We start from the raw sequence: 24,721 nt of genomic DNA, 5'->3' as shown, positions 1-24,721 counted from the left end.
CGAGCAGAAGGTAAAAGACAAGACAAAAGGATATAGAAAAAACCACAATGCAGATTTTTTTCATAGATCAGATTTTTTTTCCGGTGCTTTTGCTAAGCTCGTGTCCCCCTACATATCAAATAATTATATTAAGTTAGAAGTGGCAATGATTTTTTTTTATAAGTAAACTTTATTAATAGGAAAAGGCTTAGCTCAAGTATACAGGAATTTTTTTTTTTTTTTTTTTTTTTAAAAGTAAAAAATTTATTAAGCACAATGTAATAGGCAAAGCCCGAGTACACAGGAAGTATACGCACGATAAGCCTAAGTACCAATAAACAACAATGAGGGATGCAAGCAAATCATGAAAACTGCCCTCATTACAACTAAATACTCTGACGCCCAAGAGAATAATGTATTATAAAAAAAATCTCTTCAGCTCATCCAAGGAATGGCTCCTGGTCTTCAAAGCACCTCTTATTTCTCTCCATCCACAAACACCACATAATACAAAGAGGAATAACATCTTCCACACAGCAGCGATGTGAATATTTCCCCTAATACCTGTCCAGCACTTCAAAATTTCCACTCTGCCAGGCATAACCCATACCACACCAGTCCTGTTAGTAATCTCATTCCACAAGAACCTGGCCACATCACAAGTAACAATAGATGATCCATTCCCCATTTTTCTTTCACAAGAAACACCAATCCATAATAATGAGACCAAATTTCCTCATATTGTCAGTGGTGAGGATTCTCCCAAGAGAAGCAGTCCATATAAAGAAAGCAATCTTAGGAGGGACCTTAAAACTTCCAAATAGCCTTCCAAGAAAAACAATAATCATTAGAGAACCCCAAAGAGCCTTATAATAGGAACGCACCGAGATCCTAGAATTTCCATCAAGAGTCCAAATCACCCTATCCTCCATCACATTACCAAACAAAAGAACATAGCATACAAGTCGTCAAAAAAATCAGCAAACATTCCAAGTTCCCAGTCATGAGCCGCACTAAAAAACTGACATTCCAATGGAAAAAACCATTAGAACTATAACGCCCCAATAGAAGGCTTAAACCACATGGCCTATACTCCAAAAGGACTAATTAATGATACAACTAGAGCCCCATTGGAACCTTATAAAGAACAAGAACTTCTCATTCTCAAGCAATGTGGGATCCTTTACACCACTTACCCTTATCCTTATCATATGGAGTATCACAAGAACAAACCAACAAGCCAGCCGCCAAAGCTTCTTTTGTCACTAGACATCTGCTAAAGAGTACCAAAAAAAAATTTTGATAAGAAGAGTAGGGTAGGAAAAACATACTTTAGAGCCCTAAACCACACCAAACATCATGCCAAAAATAGACACCATAACCTCTTCCAAACCTCAAATCTGAAAAAGTTGGAGAACCTCTCCCATCCAGAGCGAATATTTTTCCACAACCCCGCACCATATGCCCCCTCACTTCATTAGAACACCAACCCTCCTAAGACTCCCTGTATTTTGAATCTATAACGACTCTCCACAAACTCTCTCCTTCCCTTTGATATCTCCACAACCATTTCTCCAAAAGTGCTTTATTGAAGATCCTCAAGTTATGCACCCCCAAACCACCACAAGATGCCGGAAAACAAACTTTATCCCAGCCAACAAGATGAAGCTTAAGCTTACTTCCCAATACCTTCAAAAAGAGAATTACGAAACATCATCTCATTTTGAGAGGCCACACTAGCAGGTAACAAAAATAAGGAAAGAAAGTATGAAGGGAGGTTAGATAACATACTTTTGATAAGAGTTAATCTACTGCCCTTAGAAAAATAAATCATTTTCCAACCTGCCAACCTTCTATCATTTTTTCTAACATACCCTCCCAAATAGATTTCACCTTGAAAGCAGCCTCCAACGGAAGACCAAGATATTTCAAGGGCAGCGAAGAGACCTTACAACCCAGAATGTTCGCCAAACCTTGAACATTATTCACTATATCCACAGGAACCATTTCAGACTTCGAAAGATTCACCTTCAAGCCAAAGACAGCTTCAAAACAAATCAGAAGAGCCCTCAAATATAGAATATGACCATTGTGCAGATCACACAAAAGTAAAGTATCATCAGCGAAGAGAAAATGAGAAATATTAACACCTCCCACAGAGAAACCAGAAAGAAAACCTCCATCAACAACTGCTTCCAACATACAACTAAGTGCATCCATGATAATGACAAATGGAAAAGGGGAAAGAAGGTCCCCTTGCCTTTATCCCCTAGAGCTGTTAAAGAACCCCTCCAGCGCACCATTCACCAAAACTGAAAAAAGGGGCTGTAGTAATGCAATGCCTAATCCATGAAATCCATCTTTCCCCAAAACCACACCACCCAAGTAACATAAGAAATCCTAGTTAACATGACCATATGCATTCTCTGTCAAATTGGTTTGAATACCCTTTCGATAAGGATTGCTTTCATTATATAGAAGGGATTTTACACAATAAATGCCAAATTTCCAGCGCCTAATATCTATGCCAGGTAAGTATTTACACAGTTATGTATATATCTAGCTAGAAAGGAAAGTATCTAACTATAAAGGAAAATGTTACTAAAATTACAATAATGATACTCAAATCATATCTTCGTGACATCCCCCCTCAAATTGATGCTGGGAAATCTAGAAGCATCAATTTGTCAAGCAAGAACTGATGTCCAGATATTCATTAGCATTAAGGACCGAATCCAAATGCATTGGCAATAAATGCATAAAAACAATGGAATAAGTACATAAAAAACAGTGATTATCACAGGAAAATGGGAGACAGTAAAATATACAGCCCTAATCTACAAGTACCTCTACAAGAAGAAACCAATCTAAGGGCATGTTTGGACACTTGGAGTATATCAGAATTTTGTGAATAGTAGTGAAATGATTTAAGTGAAGATGTTTTATTAGGTTTTGAGAAATGAGAGAGAAGAAGCTGAATAAAAATATTAGAAAATTATAAAATTGTTTGAATATTATTTTTTAATATTATTTTTGTTTTGATAAAAAAAAATTGTTTGAAGACAGGGAGCGTTTCTTGGATGAGCTGAAGAGATTCTTTTATAATGCTTTATTTTCTTGGGCTTCGGTCATTAGTTGTAATGAGACATTTTTCATGATTTGATTGTATCCCTCACTAGTGCTTAGTGGAACGTAGGCATTTTTTGTGTATACTTCTTATGTACTTGTGCCATGCCTATTCTTATCAACAAAAATTCTACTTTTACTTAGAAAAAAAATTTGTTTTGAAGTTTGTAAAAATTGTATTATTTTTGCTTTATAAAAATTGTATTGATTTTTGTATTTGAATAATGATTAAGTAATGATTAGATGAAAAAGTTGAAAATTTGAAATTGAAAAATTTTGTGTTTAGAGTGATGCTTGGGAATGAAATTATGAAAAAATTTGAGAATTATGATAAGTTTTGACAATTTTGAGAATTCACAGTGTTCAAATGTGCCCTAATGCACCTTTTCTAGAATAACTTCAACAGCACTTAGGGAAATGGGAAAAATTCAATAACAGAAGTCCATATTAGAAACCAATTCAAAGGCTTCAGACTTGAGAGTAACATCATTTTTTTAACCTCTGACAAACTTGAAAGGGGATATCAAAATCTCAGTTTTCTAATATTTACCCTAAATATCTAGAGCTTTAGCTTAAAGTGGTGACCTTTACCCCCACAAAAACAAAAACAACATAAAAGCCCTTACTCTTCTTGTTTACCAAGTAAAACAATTTATCAACACAGATGCTCCAATTGTGACTTAGTGGTTTACATATAGTTGGCTTTAATCATGAATATACAGAAAATAAAACTAAAACAGAACGATTTCAAGCATTGTGTTTCAAGAGTTTACCCTTGCCAAGATCATCCTGATCTCCATGGACAACAACAGCTCTTCCAATAATGGAATTTGGTCCAGAAAGTGGAATCTGCAAAATTGTAAAATACATCAGTGAAAAGTAACTAAATATATGTGCACAAGTAAAACTTAAACAGAAGATGAAACACACCAGCTTGTCAATTTTTGTGAACTTGGCTGTCCCTGTATGAAAAGAGATACCATCCATTAGTGCACCACTGTGTGTCAGAACAAAATACATACCCATCTTAAGCCTTCTTATCAGGTAACTAACAGCAGAAACAATTTGCTCTGCATATTATTTTTTGGTAAATTTTTTGGTAGAAGACTGTAGGCACCATTAGACGCAAACTGCTGGGAAATCAAAGCAGCTTGCCTGGAAGGTGACCCGTATTAACAATTGATGTTTGAGAAGGGTCTCTTAAAACGGCTAAATCCTATGCCATTTCCCTCTTCTCTCCCTTCTCTTTACCCATCCAAAAAATAAAAACTAGCAATAATTAGAAAGAGAAAAGAAAAAAGAAAAAAAAAAAAAAAAGAACGTTAGAAGTTCGGTAAGCAGAGTGTTGACAGAGATCGAAGAAAGAGATCTCACAAGGACTGGCCAGTTAACTTCTATGAGCCACTTGATTTGGTTACAGCCACTTTGGCAAGTCAAGATCAAGGGTACTCATAGAAGTGTTCACCTTTCCCTTGGTACATGTACCCGGTAGCCTCCCCCCAACAAATATAAAAATCACAGATAAATGAAAAATACTTGGTTGCAATGGAGTTAAGGTAGAGTAAAATAAACAGAAGGGCAGCTATAGTAGATGACTCAGGGAAGAGAAATGGGAGATAGAACTAGGAACTTAAACACTAGCTGCCGCTGGCTTTTCATATAAAGTTGGGCGGGCAAGAAAGATCTCAGCAGCTCATCCTCAAAGTTGGGTTACTCCCATGCATATTATAGAACATGATAGAGTCCAACGATTGGGAAGCTGTCAACGAATGACCAAGGGGATAGAGGTAAACACAGCACATACAATCATCACCAACAGTGACATTTCCAAGATCACCAGCATGCCGATTCTCATCCTCAGGAGCACCATGCTCTTTGCCAGCAGGATTGAAATGTGGTCCTGTAAGCAGGTAGATTAAAAATAAAATTAAAGACAAAAGGGATTAATGTGGAGCAAAGTGGGGTTTACTCTGCTCTTGGACTGGATGCTTTAGATACGAAGAAATAAACATCATCTCTTTGGACTATACCAGTTGACATGCAACCATTTGTTGTGTCCCCAAGTGCATGAACATGGAAGCCATGGAGACCAGGCTTAAGGCCAGAAATATTTCCAGTTACTGTTGTAGAGCCTGAAAATTTGAAACAAAATGTCTTTCAAAATGTGAAAAATAGAGACATCTACACTTGCTGGATGATCAGACAGGATTTCCAAGTTACCATCAGCTTCTTGGGTGAAGTAGATAGTCCCACTACACCCTCATTGCTGCCAAGAACAGCCACAGCATTCACCATCGTTTAATGTGTTCTAAATGAAACAGCTTATTAGAACTATATTACATAAGACGACCTCAAAATGGAAAAAGGAGGACAGACAAAGGTGGAAAGCAATACAATCAACCAAAAGGTCTACTAGAACATAATTAAAAATCAAAGTATGCTCTCAGCTATGGTAATTGGATTCATAAATCCCTCCCTTCCAATGATGTTCGGATAGCCAAAAAGGAGGTGCTTTTTCAAAAATAATGCAAGATAATCCAACTCTTGACTGCTTATTTCTTTTTGCCGGAAAACCTTTTCTTTGAAAAGAAAGTTGAAATTTTCATCGTTTCGAAGCTAGCAAACAGGTTTACCACACACACACATACATATACATAAATATATCCACACACACACACACACACACACACACACACACACACACACATATATACATAAATATATCCACACACACATCACTTGCTTTCACTGAAGCTAAAACCCTAAAACCTCAAAGGAGAATATATATTCAAACAATAGCTAGAAAACTCGATTCCCAGGCACAAATTTAAATTTAGATTATATATATCCAAAAGGCCCAATCGAGTAGAATATTCATTTTTTTTCCTACTCAGAAACAGCAGTAAATGCAATATATTACGAGTCCACACTCCAAAGTCCAAACTACCGGATAACAGAAATTGCATAGGCACAGAGTATGAAGCTGATGAGGCTAAAACTGAAGTCGGAAAAAGACTACCCAATGTACCCATTATCATTTCTCTCTTAATTTCCCCAACCTTCTCAACATCCAACCAAAGAGTACAACATATACTATACAAAATCAGATGGGAAACAAAGATCATCATTATGTAACACACCTAGCGCAAGACCCGATGAAACTGTGAAGAATAACACTTGGCAAACTTAAGTGCAAACTGTGAAGAATAACACTTAGCAAGCTTAAGTACATACTCCTTATGTGTAAATATTTAACTTCCTCAGTCGAATCGCCCCCAAAAATGGAGTACTACCAAGAAAAGGAGCAACCTTTATTACGAATCAGATGAAAAGAAACAAAACCCAGACAATGAAAGAACAATATCAACCCACGAGATAAAAATCAGGAGTGAGAAAAAAATACAGGGAAAGAGAGAACTTCGCAGCTCACCCCAGAATATCCCTTGAGAGCTCAGCAGAGAGGAACAATCAAACCTGAAATCAGATAGAGGGAGAGAGAGAGGGCCCGGGCCGGGGGCGGGGGGCGGCGGGGGGGTGGGGAGGCGCGGATGATCCAACTTAAATCGGGGTAATTTACAGTAAATTGAGATGACAGTAAAAAATTAAATAAAAAATTATTTTTAATATTAATATTATTTTAAAATTTAAAAAAATAAATTATTTATTATATTTTAAATAAAAATTTAAAAAATTATGATTATTAAATTAGATAAAATTTCTATATCAATCCTAGCCTCTACTTTAAATTGCGATTGAAATTTGGATTGAATTGAAATTAATTATGTTTAATCTAATTTAAAATTAAGTCTAATATTCAATCACTTAATTCTAAAATTATTAAACTCATATCAACTTAAAAGAGCAATGATAGATACAGTCTCCATTTGGAGACTGCAATATAAGCGTATCCCTCTTAAAATGATGTTTTTTCTCATTTCATAAAGAGTCTGCACATACAGTCCCAAGTAGGTAGGGTTGAAAAACCGAACTATCGGTTCGGTTTTGGGCCCAAACCGAAACCGATAGTTCGATTTTCCCGGGGAGACCAATCTGGTCGAAACCTGCAGATTATTAATGGAAAATCGATCGATTCGGTTACTAGCCGGTTCACGGTCGGTTGGTCAGTTTTGGGCCGGTTTGGGCCACATGTTTTGGGCCAGTTTGAACCACTCTGTTGGGCCATTTTAAGACCCAATCCAACCTCTTTTTAGGCTCAATTTGTTATTCAAGATCATCTACATTTAGACTTTTTTTATAGAATTTTTTTTTGCAATTATTAGTATAATTTCTTTTTAATTTTAATCATGCCATGTATATATTATTAGTAACTAATAACTAGTACATATATATTACTTATATTTTATAGTCTTATTATCTTATATATTAAATTACTAATTAGTAGATAAATAAATAAAAAAAAACTCCACTAGATCATGTTTAATACACATTACAAACAAAATTAAATTATCTTAAGCAAGTAAGAACAAATAACAATTTTTCTTGAATAAAACCCAAAAAATCTTCATTCTTCAATTGCAGTCTTCGACTCTTCAATCATCAATAGTTGTGATGTATGATACTCCTAACTCTATAAGAAAACACCAAATAATCAATATTAATAAATTAGGATAATGAAAAAAAAATTAAATTAAATTATAAAAATAAATGAATATGGAAATTGAATGAGAAAAATACATTACCAGATTCTACTACAAAACTCTCAACATTATCCATGGAGTCTCGAATATCAATTGGCCTTGACGGATGTCGCAATCAATTCTGAGTACAAATAAGTGTCTCAACAGTTCTCGGAGCTAAGGAACTCCGAAAATGATCAAGTACACGACCTCCTGTACTAAATGCGGACTCTGATGCAACCGTGGAAACAGGCATGGCTAACACATCTCGTGCAATTCTCGCAAGTATAGGATAGTAAGCTCATTCACTTTCCACCAATTCAATAAGTCAAAAGATTGACTGAATGTCTCACAACCATCTGATAAATACCTGTCAATCTCTGTTTTGGTAGCTGTAGATCCAAAGGCAGTCGATACTAGCAACCACTCATAAAAAAGTTGTGACTCATGATTGTCTTCAGCATCATTTGGAAGGGCAGATGATGGAGGGGAAACATGTTCTCTGCTACTCAAAGAAGAACCGAATGTAGCATTATACTCCGCATATATGTTTGATAATAATTGTCTCACCCTCGACAACAAATCTTCAGCCCAATTGTGATTATAAACTTTTTTTAAGTGAAAAGTAAGAAACCTCAACTTGTTACGTGGATCAAGGAGAACTGCAATCAACAACAACAAATTCATCCTATCCAATGAACCCCAATACTTATCAAATTTCATTCTCATGCTAATGGTCATGCTCATCAAACAAGTATTCTCACTCTCACACAGTCTAACCAACTATTTTTGGAGCCTACAAATATCTAAAAAACTTGTGTTTGCCGTGACATGTAAAGAACCAGAAAATCAACAAGTGGCATCATAAAACATCTTCAAAAATTTTACAAAAACCCGCACTATCTCTCACTCGTCAGCTCTAGGAGGCCTAATGTTTCCATCCTTAAAGTAAGAAAGAAAATTGTAGTCCTCACTCTCCATTCGCCTAAAAGTCTTTTCAAATTTCTCAACAGCCTCTAACATCATATAAGTTGAATTCCATCGGGTTTGCACATCAAAGCACAACATTTTTTTACAATCAATTTTTTCTTTTTCTACACATCTCTTAAACTTGTCTAATCTTGCAGGGATGAGAGCACATATCTAACCGCATTTCTAACCATTGTAATGACATCATTACACTCCTTAAGACCCTCATTCACGACAAGATTCAGAATATGAGCACAACATCTTATGTTCATATACTTCCCTTCCAACATATTCTCTGTCAAAAAATGTCTCAACTATGCAATTGTATTATCAACAATAGCAGTAAATATCTTATCAATGCTACAATGAAGGAGGCACGATTCAACATATTTTCCAATGGTATCCCCTCGATGATTAGGGATTAAACAAAAATTAATGATTTTCTTCTGCAATTTCCAATCACTATCAATGAAATGAGCAGTTAGGCACATATAATTAAGATTTTGTACCGATGTCCACGTATCGGTAGTTAATGAAATCCTCATTCCCCCATCTTTAAATAACTTTTTAAGTTTGACTTTTTCAGATGTAAATAGTTTCATACAATCTCTTGCAACCGTCACTCGACATGGCACTTTAAATCTAGGTTCAAGCAACCAAACCATCTTCTTAAATCCTTGCCCTTCAACAATTCTAAATGGTAATTCATCGAGAATTACCATCTTCGCAAGCGTCATCTTCACAGCATCCTCACTATATTTATGGGTTACAAGATTTCTTAAAGAATTATCAGTCTCTCCAAACCCCTTTGAGGATACCTCATCTGCCAATGTTGTTTGATATTTATCTAAAGGCCCACGTTTATGAGGATTTTTGAAACATGAAGGTAGATGGTTTTGCATGGATGAAGTTCCGTTCCTCTTTGAGTGGCAAGCGTATATCTTGCCACAATAATTACACTTAGCCTTAGGATCATCTACGGAACAACCCTCAACTTTTGTAAAATGGTCCCAAACAATTGACGGATCATTCCCCTTCCGTTTCTTAGGAAGTGGACAATTACTACTATTAGGGGCACTTGAAGCCGGGGGTTTTGGTATTTGGGAGTTCGAATCAAGATCAATTGGACTTGACGAAAAATCCATCTAACATGTAAAACCAAGAAAGAACAAAAAATCACCACAATTGTCAATTACATAGCAGCTAGTTTGCAACGTGGCAAACATCACAAATCTAAGATTCTAATCTACATTTTAGATCGCTCATAAATCTCACAAATTATTTTACTTTCAATAAATTATGAACATTTATTATCAATAAACATCACAAATTGTTTATAACACATCATAAATTTTTCTTTTAATAAACATCACAAATTATTTAAAACACATCATAAATTTTACTTTCAAATTTCAATAAACATCACAAATTATTTTATTTTCAACAAAAGTTACAAAACTGTCAATCTATAAAATAGAAATGCACACTGCATCTTCAAAAACCACCGATTGTTCATTGTACAAACTACAAAATCTATAAAACATCTTCAATCTGTGAATGCACCAAACCAGAAAACACAAACAGGGCTCTCGGGCTGAAATACTTATAAAAAAAAATACTTATAAATCTCACAAAAAAAAATACTTCTAAAACATAAATGTTGCAAAATACTTATAAAAAATAAATAAATCTCACAAAAATTAAAATCATATGGTTCAATGGTTCATACCTAAAAAATAAAATGGAGGCTCTCGGGCTGCGCCGTTTACTGGAGAAACGTTGAGCGGTGGAGGCTGCACCGCTACTGAACGGTGGACTGGACCACTGGGTGTCGGTGAACCGTGAGTGGAGTGGAGGCAACGACGCTGAGAGTGACGAGTGAGAGGCGAGAGCCTGAGTGGAAATCGAAGAGAGGGGGAAACTGGGAAAGAAACAGGGCTGGGATTAATATGCCCTACTTGGAACGACGTCGTTTGGCCTATGCCAAACGGCGCCGTTCCCTTTATTTTTTTTTTCTAACCTTAAAATGCAAACGACGCCGTTTCACTTATTTAAGTGAAATGGCATCGTTTAATGAATGAATATATTTAAAATATATATATGTATATATGACGTCGGCCAGTTTTTTGGTTTTTGGCTGGTTCAAATCAGGACCGAATCGGCCGACGCCGGTTTTGATAAATTACCACCGACGGTCGACCAGTTCCCTGACGGTTTCGGCCGGTTCCGAGCTTCGACGGCCGGTCTAAGTCGGTCCCGGTCGGTTTGCCGGTTTTTTGTACAACCCTACAAATGGGGATTGCAAATAGAATTTCTCAACTTAAAATCTTTTTACATGTGGGACACATAACTTTTTTCAACTCAACATCTCTTTATAGGAGAGATCTACAATCTTTTTTAACTTTCTATAAATACATCTAAATTCATCTTAGATAAGTCACACAAAACTCACTCTACCGTATCAACTAATTATCATTCATAAAATATTTAACTCATCTCAATTAAATTCAACATCTAAACAAGACTAGTGAAGCGGTAGATGGCCACGTATAACACAACTGTTCATTTTTTATCATCAGTAGACGAGTGGGCTTAACTCTCCATCATTTGGATGGGCTTCAGGTTTAAACCTGGTTTACTTTTAAAAATCATTTCATTTCTTTTTAATAAATATTTTTAAATTTTAAATTTTTAACTTTTAAATTTTTTTACAAAATTATAACATAATTATTATAATTTTTCTAAATTTTTAAATAAAACATAAAAAATAATTTAATTTTTTTAAATATCAAAATAAAATTATATAAAAAAAATTATATTTTAATTTTATAATAGTTTTATTCAATTTTTATTTTCATATATCTAACCAAACGAGGCATTAAAAACCCTTGTGAGGCTGCTTAAATTTTTGTACAATTGACACTTTATCTTCCCTATCGCTTTTATAATATTAATATTTGTAGTCAACATGAATGCATCAAGCTAGAACAACCATATTTATATGGAAAACACTATGTCTACAGAAAAAATTTATCGAGATTTTTTACAAAATTTTTTTTAATTTTTTTTACTTAATAATTAAGTAAGTGTTTTTAAATGAATATGTGATTTTTTTATTTTTAAAAAATATTTAAATAGTTTAAAAAAATAGTGAAAGAAAAGATAAAAAAAAAAAAAAAAAAAAAAAAAGATTTTGTGTATTCGGTAGAGGATTTCTGTGGAAATCCTCTGTGGACTTAGCAATGAAACGTTGCTTACACAATTAGTATTGTTAATTCTAGCACTTTAATTTCATGATAAATGCATATTCTCATATATACATCAGTCTTATTATATATTAATTAAGAATAATGATAGAATTATTATCTTAGTATTATCCATCTACTAGGGCTGTGCATAATGGGCCTTCAGCCCGACCTGTCTGAAGGATCCGACATTCCCAACCCGTGAAAGGCGGGTTCATCGGGTCAAAAGTGGAAGACAGGTTTTAGGAAAAATAACTTAGTCGAACCCGTCGAATTTGAAAATGTGCTACGAGTAACAAACCATTCCTCTTCTAGATCGGTGTGGTTTAAAGCAGAACCATCAGTGTTAAGGTTACACATCAAAGACCACAAGTGCAATTCTAAGAAGAATTCACCAAACTAAGCAACACCCATCAAGTTTAAACCCATAAATCAAGGCAAACATATACCTCAAGGCTCAAACGACGAAGAAACCCATAGCTCAAAACCCAGATTTCAGCTCAAAAAGAAAAAGCATATAGAAACAAGAACAAAGGCAGTTTGTTTTTTCAAAAGAAAAAAAGAGCACAGAGATAAATCACCCCATGAGATTGACGCGAAGCCGAATGCTGAGTTCGACAAAGAGCTTGAACATCTGTCCCAAATCAGTGGCATTCCCGTGGGAGTAGAGCAAAGTGGCCGATGCCTTGTGATTCTCGACGTGGATGGCCATGATGTCATTTCCTTTACGGTTCCGGAGCTTGAGGACATCCACGTTGATGCCGTCCCTCGTTGGGGCCTCAGGAATATAAAATCGGTCGCCACGCGTGTCATCCTCTATCACAGTGTATGACAGAGGGCTTGGTGGGAAGAAGGCGAACTTGGCGGCGATTGAAGGCATGACTCCGCTCATTCTGTTATCATCGACGGCTACAGACTCATAAAGCCCAAAACCCCTCAGATCAGGCACCTAGACAGAGACGGAGACAGAGACAGAAACAGAGGACAAAAGGTTTTAGGGGGGAAAAAACCGAAGACCCGACCCGCACAGTACCGGGTCGGGTCGGACCGGGTTGGCGCGCAAAACAGTTCCGGGTTGGGTTGGACCTGCCCCAGACCCGGTTGGATGGCATTGGGTTGCAGCCCTACCATCTACTACTATTTTTTTATTTTACTTAATGATTAAAAAATTAAGTATTAGTAAAGTTATATATATTTTTAAATTTTTTCTTAATGATTAAGGATGTTAACAAAATAATTAAAAGAAAATGATAAAAAATAAAAAAAACTTGAAATGCACTTGGGTAGTAGATGGACAGTGACCTTATCACTACCTATTTTTTTAATAATCAAAATTAAAATAGTAATGTATCCCGTCATTATAAAACATGTATTTTTTACATGCTCAAAACCTTAGAGTAGATTTCGCCGCCTCCAATTATAAACATGCATTTAGGCTTCTTCACAATCTACTCCCAAGATACAACAACGTCGGTTCCCATTAATCTCCTCGTCGGTGCACACAAAAAGAGATTCTCGAACCCGATATAAAATAGTTAAAGCCCAAAGATAAAAAGAAGGAGGAAGTGTTTCTCTAATTTTTGTAAAGAATTTGGAGTTAATGAATTTGTGGGTGGGTTTCCTATTTATAGAGAACTAAATGGCACTTGTGAAAGTCACAACTGTAATGAAATGACACTTGTGAAAAGTCACAACTTATTTGAATGAAATGGTACATGCGAAAAGTGACATTACATAAATGAAATGGTACTTGTGAAAAGTCACAACTTATATAAAATAAAAGAGTATTTGTGAAAAGTCACAACTAAAATGAATGAACACTTTTAAAAAGTCACAACTTCTCAAATATTAGAGAATATATTGAAAATATTTCTAATTCACCAAAGGACACAACCCTTTGTTTGGTTGGAAAGCGATTAAAGCTCATATCCCCAAGAAGCATACATTAGTTCAAGTACCAAGACACATTTTCATTTAAATCTAAACAACTTAACTAATACATTGAACAAAGATAATGGTTCACGTTATTTTTACTTTATATCAAATATCTTAATCATTTCTAAGTTTAAAAACCAACATATTCATCCTATTCTTGATTATGTATTTTTTAAAATTAGAATGTTTTGTTATAATGGAGCGGGTTTAAAATAAGATTTTCAAACAACTCAGGTTGGATAAACTTTAAGCTTAATTAAAATGAAGGAATACTTAAAGAGAAATTCTTTATGCAGTCCCATATCAGAGGACTGGACGTGCACGCCAACGTGGCAAAAACGCCCCATTTTACTAAGTTGGGTTTACGAAGTCGTCTTGCTCGAGATAGATCTTCTCCTCGTGATGACTTCCCCCTTCCTCGTTTGGCTGGTCTTCTCTTCATGAGAGATTGCTCTTCCTTCCTCCCTGAGACCGAAGCTTTGCCCAAAAGAGTAATTCCGTACGTCTGAGCCCAGCCCTAACGGAGTGGTGCGAGGTGGTGGAGGAGCTGCTTCCGCCCAAAATAGTAATTCTATCTGAGTCCAGCCTTAACGTCGTCGTGCGAGGTGGTGGAGGAGCTGATTCTGCCCAAAAGAGTAATTCTGTCTGGGCCCAGCCCAACTTCACTCCATCTGAGCCCTAATTTCACTCCGTTCGTGAGATAGGTTGATTTATGATAATTTTGTTTTATGGCAATGTTTCTCTGTTATTGCAATGTGGTTTTCCAGCTGAGCAATTCGAATTCTTTACATATTTAATTAAGGCATTTGGCATGCTTTCTGATTTTTGTTGGAAATCAAGGCATTTGTTATTCCTTACATCTTCATACACGTTCCAGCTGAGCAATTCAAATAAGAATAGATTTTTAATTCTGCATTTGTTATGCTTTCTGTTTTTTGTTGGAAATTAAGGCATTTGGTAATTTTGTGTTTGATTTCGAATTGGAAATTAAGCTAGTTGGTAATTCTGGAAATTAAGGCATCTTTAATTACATCTTCATACACGTTTTTGTTGGAAATTCTGTATTGAGTTTGTATTGGAAATTAAGACATTTGATAATTTTGGAAATAAAAGCATCTTTAATTACATCTTCATACACGTTTTTGTTAGAAATTCTGTGTTGAGTTCGTATTGGAAATGTCGTGCAGTCAAAGTTGTAGTCCAATTGTTTGAGTAAATATGTGAGAGGACTCAGTTTCATGAAATGTAAAGATCTCTGGGTTTTGCCAATCAGGAGATTTCATGGGTTCATTGATTACTTTAATCCAGATGATTTCGGAATATGGTTTGCACCTAGCTTCCTAATCAACCAATGCATGTAAAACTGGATCATGTTTTATATTTTAAGTTTTATTTTCCTGCACTCTACCTTAATATATAAAGGAGGCTGTCCAATTTCCAAAAACTAATGGTGTCTATAGGGACCTCAACATGCTCTGACCATGCACTTTTTGCCATCACTCCTGTGCACATATTTGCCTGTAGTATTTGACTTTACATTCTGCTAGGTAATTATGATACTATCTGGAAGTTGACTTCCCTACATTTCAACCATACGTAATTAAATTAAATAGATTTATGAAACAACTTTGCATAAATATGACAAGCAAATTGAATGCATTTTTCCCCTTTCTCTTGGCACGGGTCTCGGATTGTCTACGTAAATTTTGTGGCTTCCTCATAACCTTTTCTATTGTAGATGTCATCCTCTTCGATAGAAGCCTCCCTTTACCTCCAACAATGCAAAGACTCAACATTTTTTTCGAACTTCCCATTTCTCTACTGTAGGTACCAATATTCACAAGTACATGTTGTGTCTTGGTTTTTGTGTAACTCAAATTCATAGCCAACAACTTATGTACCATATCCATTGAATCATGATCGCTTTCAGCTGCATTTGTAGCGACTTCGTAGCATAACTTCTTCAAATTAGCAAACCTTCTAGCTACTGATTTACTACTCAAATCATCATAACTGCTTCGAATGAGAGCATACCTATGCTTAATGTCATTCTGCCACCTGTCTATAATGTACTTTGAAGGCACCTATTGATCATCATTGACTGAGAAAATAGTTAGAATGTGTCTACATAAAATGCCTCTCATCCTTTACATCTCAAAATAATAAGAATGTGTTTAAATAAAATGCCTCTCATCAAAAATTAATTTGACAAGCGTTATAATTCTTTAATCATGAAACATTAGTAGTAAAGAGAATCATAGTCTAATCATGAGTAATATGGCCGTTCACTCCACATGCGGGCGCGCTTGAACCACAGTCACACGAATTTGGTGACGAGTTTCCATGACATGGGTGGACCATAGTATTATGCAACAGTTTTAAATATCTCATCAATGATGAGTAAAATAAATAAAACTATTATATTTTTATAACTTTCACTTGTTACATCTGAAAAATAATCAAAATAAATGATTAAAAAATCTCTTAGAACAATAGAAATATTGAAGGTGAATACCTAAAATATCACTATTCCAAAAAGGTTATGAATTAAGAAACTCCAGTAGGTAAAGTTTTCCACACAACTTAGGAGAATGTTGATCGGCAAGAAATAAGAATAGAAGAAAAAAGAGACTGATAATGGAGAATGCAAAGCAGATAGTCTATTCCTGAACATGTTTAATAATCAGGTAATAACAATGGGTAAGAACACCCAGACTCTTAACACAAAAAGCAATCCACTGATCACAACTAAAGCATATTCTTCATCTACACAGCCCCAAGAAAACAGGTTCCTTGAGGGAAACAAACTATGTCATATCATGCTTCTCTAATTCACTTTAAAAAATAAATCAAACAATATAAAACACTGATATAGAAGGAAAAAAAAAATTACAGCAGTGGGAAATTGCCCTTCTTTTTTGCTAACCTTTTTTTTTTTTTTTTGGCATAGCCAAATGATGATTTTGAAATGCTAAATTCAGATGAATGTAGGTAGTTTCTTTGGAAGACAATGTCATACTTACTTATCATCAGGAAAAAAAAAGATAAATTTATGAACTTAATAATTTGCAAGCTAAGCTAGTTCAAACATATGAGCATTATTAAAGCCGAAACTGAAACCAAGAAAAAAGAGTGAGAACAGAGCAACTACCTAGTTGGTAACAACTTCATGGTGGAGGAGATGATCTCAAGTGGCGTAGAGGCCTCTTATCGAGGGTGGCAGAGGTCTCAATTTTTCTCGTTTGATTTAGGTCGAATTTATCGGCTGATGATGGTGGAAGAGTTGAGCACGATGGCGGTGGTGGAGGAGACAAAAAAAATCTAGATCGCGCGGGGCTGCTAGCGGCAAAACGATTTTCTCTTTTGCTTTGGGTCGACGTTACAAGCTGATGGTGATGGAGGAGATGAGCACAATGCCGGCGGTGGAGGAGATGAGCACGATGCTGGTGGTGGAGGAAAAATTTGGGTCGCCCGGGATGAATAGCAGCAAAATGATTTCTGATTTTGAATTCCTTCTCTTCGTGAAAGGCAGAAAGCAGCAGGAGGTCAATTTGGTCATTCGACCTAAGCTGATATGGACAAACAACAAACAGTAGCGTACGTGGGGATTGCTTAAGCGGACTGTACCTAGCACATCTCGTATTTAAATAGATCAGTAGGAAGAGAATAGAAAATGAGTAGTACGGTGTTACTCAAAATTGGATAATTATAAAGAAAGAAGATTCTTTTACTTAAATTTCATAAGTTCCCCAATGTGAATGCTTTTATAATTTGGTAATTGTTTCGGTGATCCCATTTTGTCCCAAGAAGTTGCTAATTTGGTGATTCTTTGGAGAATTTGTCGTTTGGTATTTGTGAGCAATGATAGCCTTACAATCGAATTACACTTTATTTATAATTTATTAATAAAATAATATTTTTTTAAATTTCAAACACATCAAATCAAAATCAAAATTAAAATAAATATATCAAAAAATATTATTTTATTAGAAAATTATAGAAAAATTGTAAAGGAGTAGTTGTTTTATCATTTATCTTTGTCAATATGACAATAACACCACACAACGGACACGACAACAACTAGGGGTGTAATTTTGGACAGGAAAATCGGACCAAATAGGACCGGTTGGGCCGGTTTTCCAATCTGGAACCGGTTCTTTATTTGTACAAACCAGTATGACCCGGTCCGGTTCCGGTTCTGTGGTTTCAGGACCGGCCCGATTGGAGAAAAAAAAATAAATAATAATATTATAGATATATAAGTTTTATACAAAAATAATATTATACAAAATATTTTATATATATAAGTTTTATATATAATATATAAAAAGAAAAAAAATCACTCAAATGTTGTCACTAAGTTTTGATAAGTACATAGGACATTTGTAGTTATACTAATATAGACTATAGTTATAGTTATACTAATATAGTTATACTAAATCACCATAACTAATACTAACATATAATTAATACTAATAGTCTAATATAGACTATAGTTATAGTTATACTAATATGGTTATATTAAATCACTATAACTAATACTAATATATAACTAATATTAATAGTCTAATATTAATACTATTATATAGTCTAATATATAACTATTATATAACTATTAATACTATTATATAGTCTAATATATTATATTGCTATACTAATATATAACTAATACTAACACTCTAATATTATTACTATTATGTAGTCTAATAATCACTATAACTAAATCACTATAGTCTATAACTATGTATTAAATGTATTACAAATATATAAAAATTATAATTATCATTTAAAAGAAGAAGAAGAAGAAGAAGAAGAACCATCTACATAGAAGAAACCAACAGAAAATGGCACCGCTTTCTCTCCAAATCTCCAGAAACCAACAGTCTAAATGACACCGTTTAGACTTCCAAAAGGCAATAATGCCAATAAACCCTAAAGGCTAAAATCAAACCTCACTCTCGTCTCTTCCTCGCCTCTCTGCAGACTGCCTCACTCTCTGCCTCGCCTCTTTGCCCCACTCTTGTCTCTGCCTCTCCTCTCTGTCTCGGACTCTCGCCTCTCTACCTCACTCTCTGCCTCGCCTCTTTGCCCCACTCTCATCTATGCCTCTCTGCTTCTCGTCTCTGTCTCGAACTCTCGCCTCTCTTCCTCGCCTCTATGCCTCGCCAGTTGCCCCTCACCTCTCTTCCTCGCCACACAAACCTTCGGCCTCACCTCACGGTAATGCTTCTCCATTTTTTTTTTCATTTCATTACTTGTTAGATTTAGATATTCATTTCGGCCATGTGACAGAGAGCTAAGACCTAATCGAACCCATAGATTTTCTTTCTGATCAAAGAATGAAAAAGTGATTCGTGTTCACTTCGAATTTGAATTTCACCCGCTAGCATTTATTATGCAACTCAACAACCATGTATATAGGACCCAACTACTTTCAAGTTTCTATCATAAGTATTAAGTATATGTAAATTGTTAGGTTAAATTTCTGAGATTTTTTCTGCTTAGGATGAAATAATGAAGGTGGTATAAAGCTCATAACTTGATACATTAAAACAGAAGGACAAAGACTTCTATCACCATTAAAGAATGTCGACAAGTATTTCCTAATCAATCCACAATTATAGAAAATACCTACAAAATGTTAGTGTGCTCAATAGAGGAACTCAAAGAATAGATACAATACAACAATGGAGACAAATAATTCTAAATAGAACTGAAAGAATACTTTAAAAAAATATTATTTGCACACTTTTCGTGTTATTGAAAATGCTAGCATTTTTTGTTTCTGAGTTTGGGAGAATATAAAAAACAATTATCAGTGAAATGCAAAGAGTCTTGTGTCCAATTCAGTACTTTAGTTCTCTTACATGCTTGAAATCTCCTTTCTATTCTCAACTACAGATTTTTTGAAGCAGTTTTTTTTTTTTTTTTATTAATAGATTTTTAATGACAAACAAACATTTAAAAAAATTGAAAAACTGGATTGGAAATTGTAAAAATCGGAGATACCAGTTTAGGTGGGTAACTGGTACGTAGTCAATTTTAAAAAATGTAAAATCGGTACAAACAGGTTCGATTTTAAAATTTGTTTAAAACCGGATCAAACTAGACCGATTACACCCTAGCGACAACCATTAATTGATTTATTTTTTCTTAAATACTGACGTGCAACCTAGAATAGGCGTGTCTGGTAGACGAAAAGTACTAATTGCCAAATTTAAAAAATTTCAAGCATAAATTCAAATGACTGAATTTATAATTAGGGAATCTTTGAGAAATTAGATAGAGATTAAAAATTTATGACTAGTCATGAAATAGTTTGTGAATGATATTAAAATAGTTTGAGTTATGATATATTATGGTATTTTGAGAAATGATATAGAAAAAGTTAAATAAAAAATAATATAGAGTTTAACTATTATTATAATATTATTTTTATGTTTCTTTAGAAATTTGAGAAAATTATAATAATTAGATAATGATTAAATTAAAAAATATCTATTTTATATAGTATTTGAAAAAGAAATAAAATATACAATGAGATAGGATGATATGAAACTCATATGGTAAACAAAGACTCTAACTCTCTTAGTCATTTTTAAAATGTCATACTTTTTTGTTTTTTCTTTATTGGTTGTAAGTGCTTGTTTTTTCTTAGTCATTATTTATATATATATATATATATATATATATATATATATATATATACGTGAGCAATACACAGTCTTATAATTTTACAAAATAAAAAATATTTTATATTTAAATGATATTTAAAAATACATTAAAATACTCTTATATTCATGACAGTTAATAGATCGGATAACGTAAACGGAATATATAAAGCTTAGTTGAAATCATACGATTGACCAATTTTACATAAATTATATAAATTTATTTTAATATTTAAATATATTCAAATTCATTTTAAAAAAATTAAACAATTCATTTCATCCTAACTAACTCAAATCAATTGGCATCATCTCTTAACTCACGAGCGGGACTACGCCAACTAGGAAGCTTTTTCTCTTTTTTTTTTGTTAATTTTTTATTACAATGTTGCTGGATTAGGAAAAGAGAAGGTAGCTAGCTGGGGAGTGGGTAATCGATCATGTTCCACTGGCAATTTTTAATTTTTAATTCCCAGCCAGCTTGCATGCTTTGTCAGGCTACATGACTTTTGTTGCCATTGAAGCTTTTCTGCTGGCTGGACATCAAAATCATGAAACGTTGCTTACATAATTAGTATTGTTAATTCTAGCACTTTAATAACATGATAATTGCATATTCCCATACATCATCAGTTTAGTCAACTTACAATTCTTAAATAGAAATGGTTGATACAAATTTATATAATTATGTTTAAAAAAATTATAAAATTATAAAAATATTTTTTTTTAAAATAAAAATTCTATTTACAGTTCTAAATGGAAGATTGTATATGCAGTTCCAATAATAAATAAGGATAAAAGAGAAAAAAGTATCATTTTAAAAAAGATATTATTATAATTTTAAAATTTTTTTAAACATAACTATATGAGTTTGCATGAATAGTTTCTATTTAAAAAATATATGTAGACTAACTCTTTTTAAAATAATTTTTTTTCTCTTTTATTTATATTTATCAATGAGACTGTACATGTAATCTCCTAATTAGAATTGTAAATTAAATTTCTCTTATTATAATGGGCCGAGTTTAAAATAAAATTTTCAAACAATGCCGGACGAACAGTAAGCTTAATTAAAATGAAGGAATATTTAATTTGGGGATTGTTTCAGTGATGCCAATTTTGTCCCAAAAAGATGGTAATTGGTGATTCTTTCGCATATCGTTTGGTATTTGTCAAGTTGCCACGCAACGGACACAGCGACAACCACATTTTAAAATTATTTATTTATTTTTTTAAAATGCTGACATGCCTCCTAGAATACGCGTGTTAGGTTGACGAAAAGTACTAATTAATTGCCAAATTTAAAAATTTCAAGCCTAAATTCAAATAACTGAATTGAGAATTAGGAAATCTTTGAGAAATTAGATAGAGGTTAAAAATTGGTGAAATAATTTGTGAATGATATTAAAATAGTTTCAATTGTGATCTATGATAGTATTTTGAGAAATGGTATAAAACAATTTAAATATAAAATATTATAAAGTTAAAATATTATTTTTTAATATTTTTTTATTTTATTTAAAAAAATAAAAATTTGAAAAAATTTTAATAATTAGATAATGATTAAATTAAAAATATTATAGAGTAGCCCGATCTGTTTTACCACACAGCATATTTTGAGTTTTTATTTTTTCTTTATTTTTCTTTTCACATTTTTTTAATATATTTAAATATTTTTAAAAAATAAAAAAAATACACTAATACACTTAAAATCACTTCATTTATCATTAAGTAAAAAAAAAACACCTAGCGATCACACCAAGCGGTATAAGTGGGGCGGCAGGGTAGACTTTTCCTATTGAAAATGCTAGCATTTTTTGTTTCTGAGTTTGGAAGAATATAAAAAACAATTATCAGTAAAATGCAAAGAGTCTTGTGTCTAGTTCAGTGCTTTAGATCTCTTACATGATTGAAATCTCCTTTCTATTCTCAACTACAGATTTTTTAAAGCACTTTTTTTTATTAATAGATTTTTAATGACAAACTAACATTTAAAAAAAATTGAAAAATTGGATTGGAAATTGTAAAAATTGGAGATACCAGTTTACAAAAGTAACTAGTGCGTAATTAGTTTTGAAAAATGTAAAATCGGCATAAACAAGTTCGATCTTAAATTTTGTTTAAAACCAAATCAAACTAGACCGATTACACACCCTTGTGACAACCATTAATTGATTTATTTTTTCTTAAATACTGACGTGCAACCTAGAATAGGCGTCTCTGGTAAACGAAAAGTACTAATTGTCAAATTTAAAAATTTCAAGCATAAATTCAAATGACTGAATTTATAATTAGGGAATCTTTGAGAAATTAGATAGAGATTAAAAATTTATGACTAGTCATGAAATAGTTTGTGAATGATATTAAAATAGTTTGTAGTTTGAGTTATGATATATTATGGTATTTTGAGAAATGATATAGAAAAAGTTAAATAAAAAATAATATAGAGTTAAACAATTATTATAATATTATTTTTGTTTTGAGATTTGAAAAATTAAATATTTTTATGTTGCTTTATAAGTTTGAGAAAATTATAATAATTAGATAATGATTAAATTAAAAAGTATCTATTTTATATAGTATTTGAGAAAGAAATAAAACATATAATGACATAGGATGATATGAAACTCATATGGTAAACAAGACTCTAACTCTCTTAGTCAGTTTTAAAATCGATTCCATCAATGAGCGTCATTGTTTTGCGGTCTTCATATTTCAGAGCAGCAAAAGATCAGAGTACGTACTTGCTTCTAATTTTTCCATCTCTCTTAGTTATTATTTATACATATTCAGTACTATTCCACCAATCACCATAAAGACTCAGTCATATGTCAACTTCGCATTATTATGTTTAGATGTTGCATCTGAATTATTCATCGTTGTGCTCGTATATACATTTTACTTATGCAGCTGCTAAATTAAAGTTCTAATTGCTGACGTGTGACAACCACATTTTAAAATCATTTATTTTTTTTTTTAAAAAATGCTGACGTGTCACCTAGAATACGCACGTCAGGTTGACAAAAAGTTCTAATTGCAAAATTTAAAAATTTTAATCATAAATTCAAATAACTGAATTTACAATTAGGGAATCTTTGATAAATTAGATAGAGATTAAAAATTTGTGGATAGTCGTGTAATAGTTCTTGAATGGTATTGAAATGATTTGAGTTATGACATATTATGGTATTTTAAGAAATAATATAGAAAAAGTTAAATAAAAATTATTATAAAGTTAAAATATTATTATAATATTAGTTTTGTTTTGAGATTTAAAAAAATTAAATTATTTTTATATTTTATTATAAGTTTGAGAAAATTATAATAATTAAATTAAAATAAATCTATTTTATATAATATTTGAGAAGAAAATAATGAAAATATTGAGATAGGATGATATGAAACTCATATCGTAAACAAAGACTCTTACTCTCTTGGTCATTTTTAAGTGTCATACTTTTTTGTTTTTACTTTATTGGTTATAAGTGCTTGTTTTTTCCTGCATTATATATATTCAGTACTCTTCCCACTATAAAGAGTCAGTCATATGTCCAACTTCGCCGAACAGTATTAATCACTGCTAAATGCCGGTCGATCTTGGTTTTCATCTAATTAATTGATTCCGTTGACCATCTTGGCATCTTTGCTCTTGGTTTGCACTTTTGATGCGGATCATCGAGGGGAAGAAATTAAAGTGAGGTACGATCACGATTTTTCAGATCAAAAGTATGAATTTATGAGTCATCATGTTTAATTAAATTCTTTCATATATATGATATATTTTTTTTCCACATCGTTTGTTTTAAAGATTTAGCACAGTTCATTAATTAGTTTAGATACCATATGTGATGATCTAGTTCTTCAGACTCTGACCCTCAAAAACAAATATCTGTGTCATATTTCTTCTATAATATTTGCATTTTCACACTTGTAATTATGTTAAAAAAAAAATTGGACTTTTAGCACAGAGCTTGACTGAATCAGGGCTTAACGAAGGAAATGACGCATTTGTGAAAGAGTAACCGAGAGTGGTTGATCATCCTTTCTCTGTTCCTGCCTTTTGGAATATTGATAATTGCCATTTCTTTTCTTTTCTTTTTCTGTTTTCTGGTTTTTGGTGAAAAGCTTTCTCAATGCGTTCTTGGGTTGTCGTTCTACTTCC

General features: G+C 33.1%; 1 protein-coding gene, 1 non-coding gene and 1 pseudogene across 7 annotated transcripts in view; 1 reads left to right on the top strand and 2 right to left on the bottom strand.

The window, feature by feature from the left end:
- The window catches only part of LOC121262410, a 168,335-nt gene that overhangs the window by 87,653 nt on the left and 55,961 nt on the right, over positions 1-24,721 (top strand). The window lies entirely within an intron of this gene.
- LOC121262686 lies at positions 68-6,637 on the bottom strand (annotated as a pseudogene).
- Positions 4,423-4,528, bottom strand: LOC121263885. Its single transcript, XR_005940372.1, has one exon. It is a non-coding gene; the product is annotated as a small nucleolar RNA snoR109 (small nucleolar RNA).

The sequence above is a fragment of the Juglans microcarpa x Juglans regia genome, chromosome 4S, assembly GCF_004785595.1.
Source record: "Juglans microcarpa x Juglans regia isolate MS1-56 chromosome 4S, Jm3101_v1.0, whole genome shotgun sequence".
Classification (NCBI taxonomy): domain Eukaryota; kingdom Viridiplantae; phylum Streptophyta; class Magnoliopsida; order Fagales; family Juglandaceae; genus Juglans; species Juglans microcarpa x Juglans regia.
The sequence above is the reverse complement of the archived record's forward strand: the minus strand, read 5'-3'. Positions and strand labels throughout refer to the sequence as shown.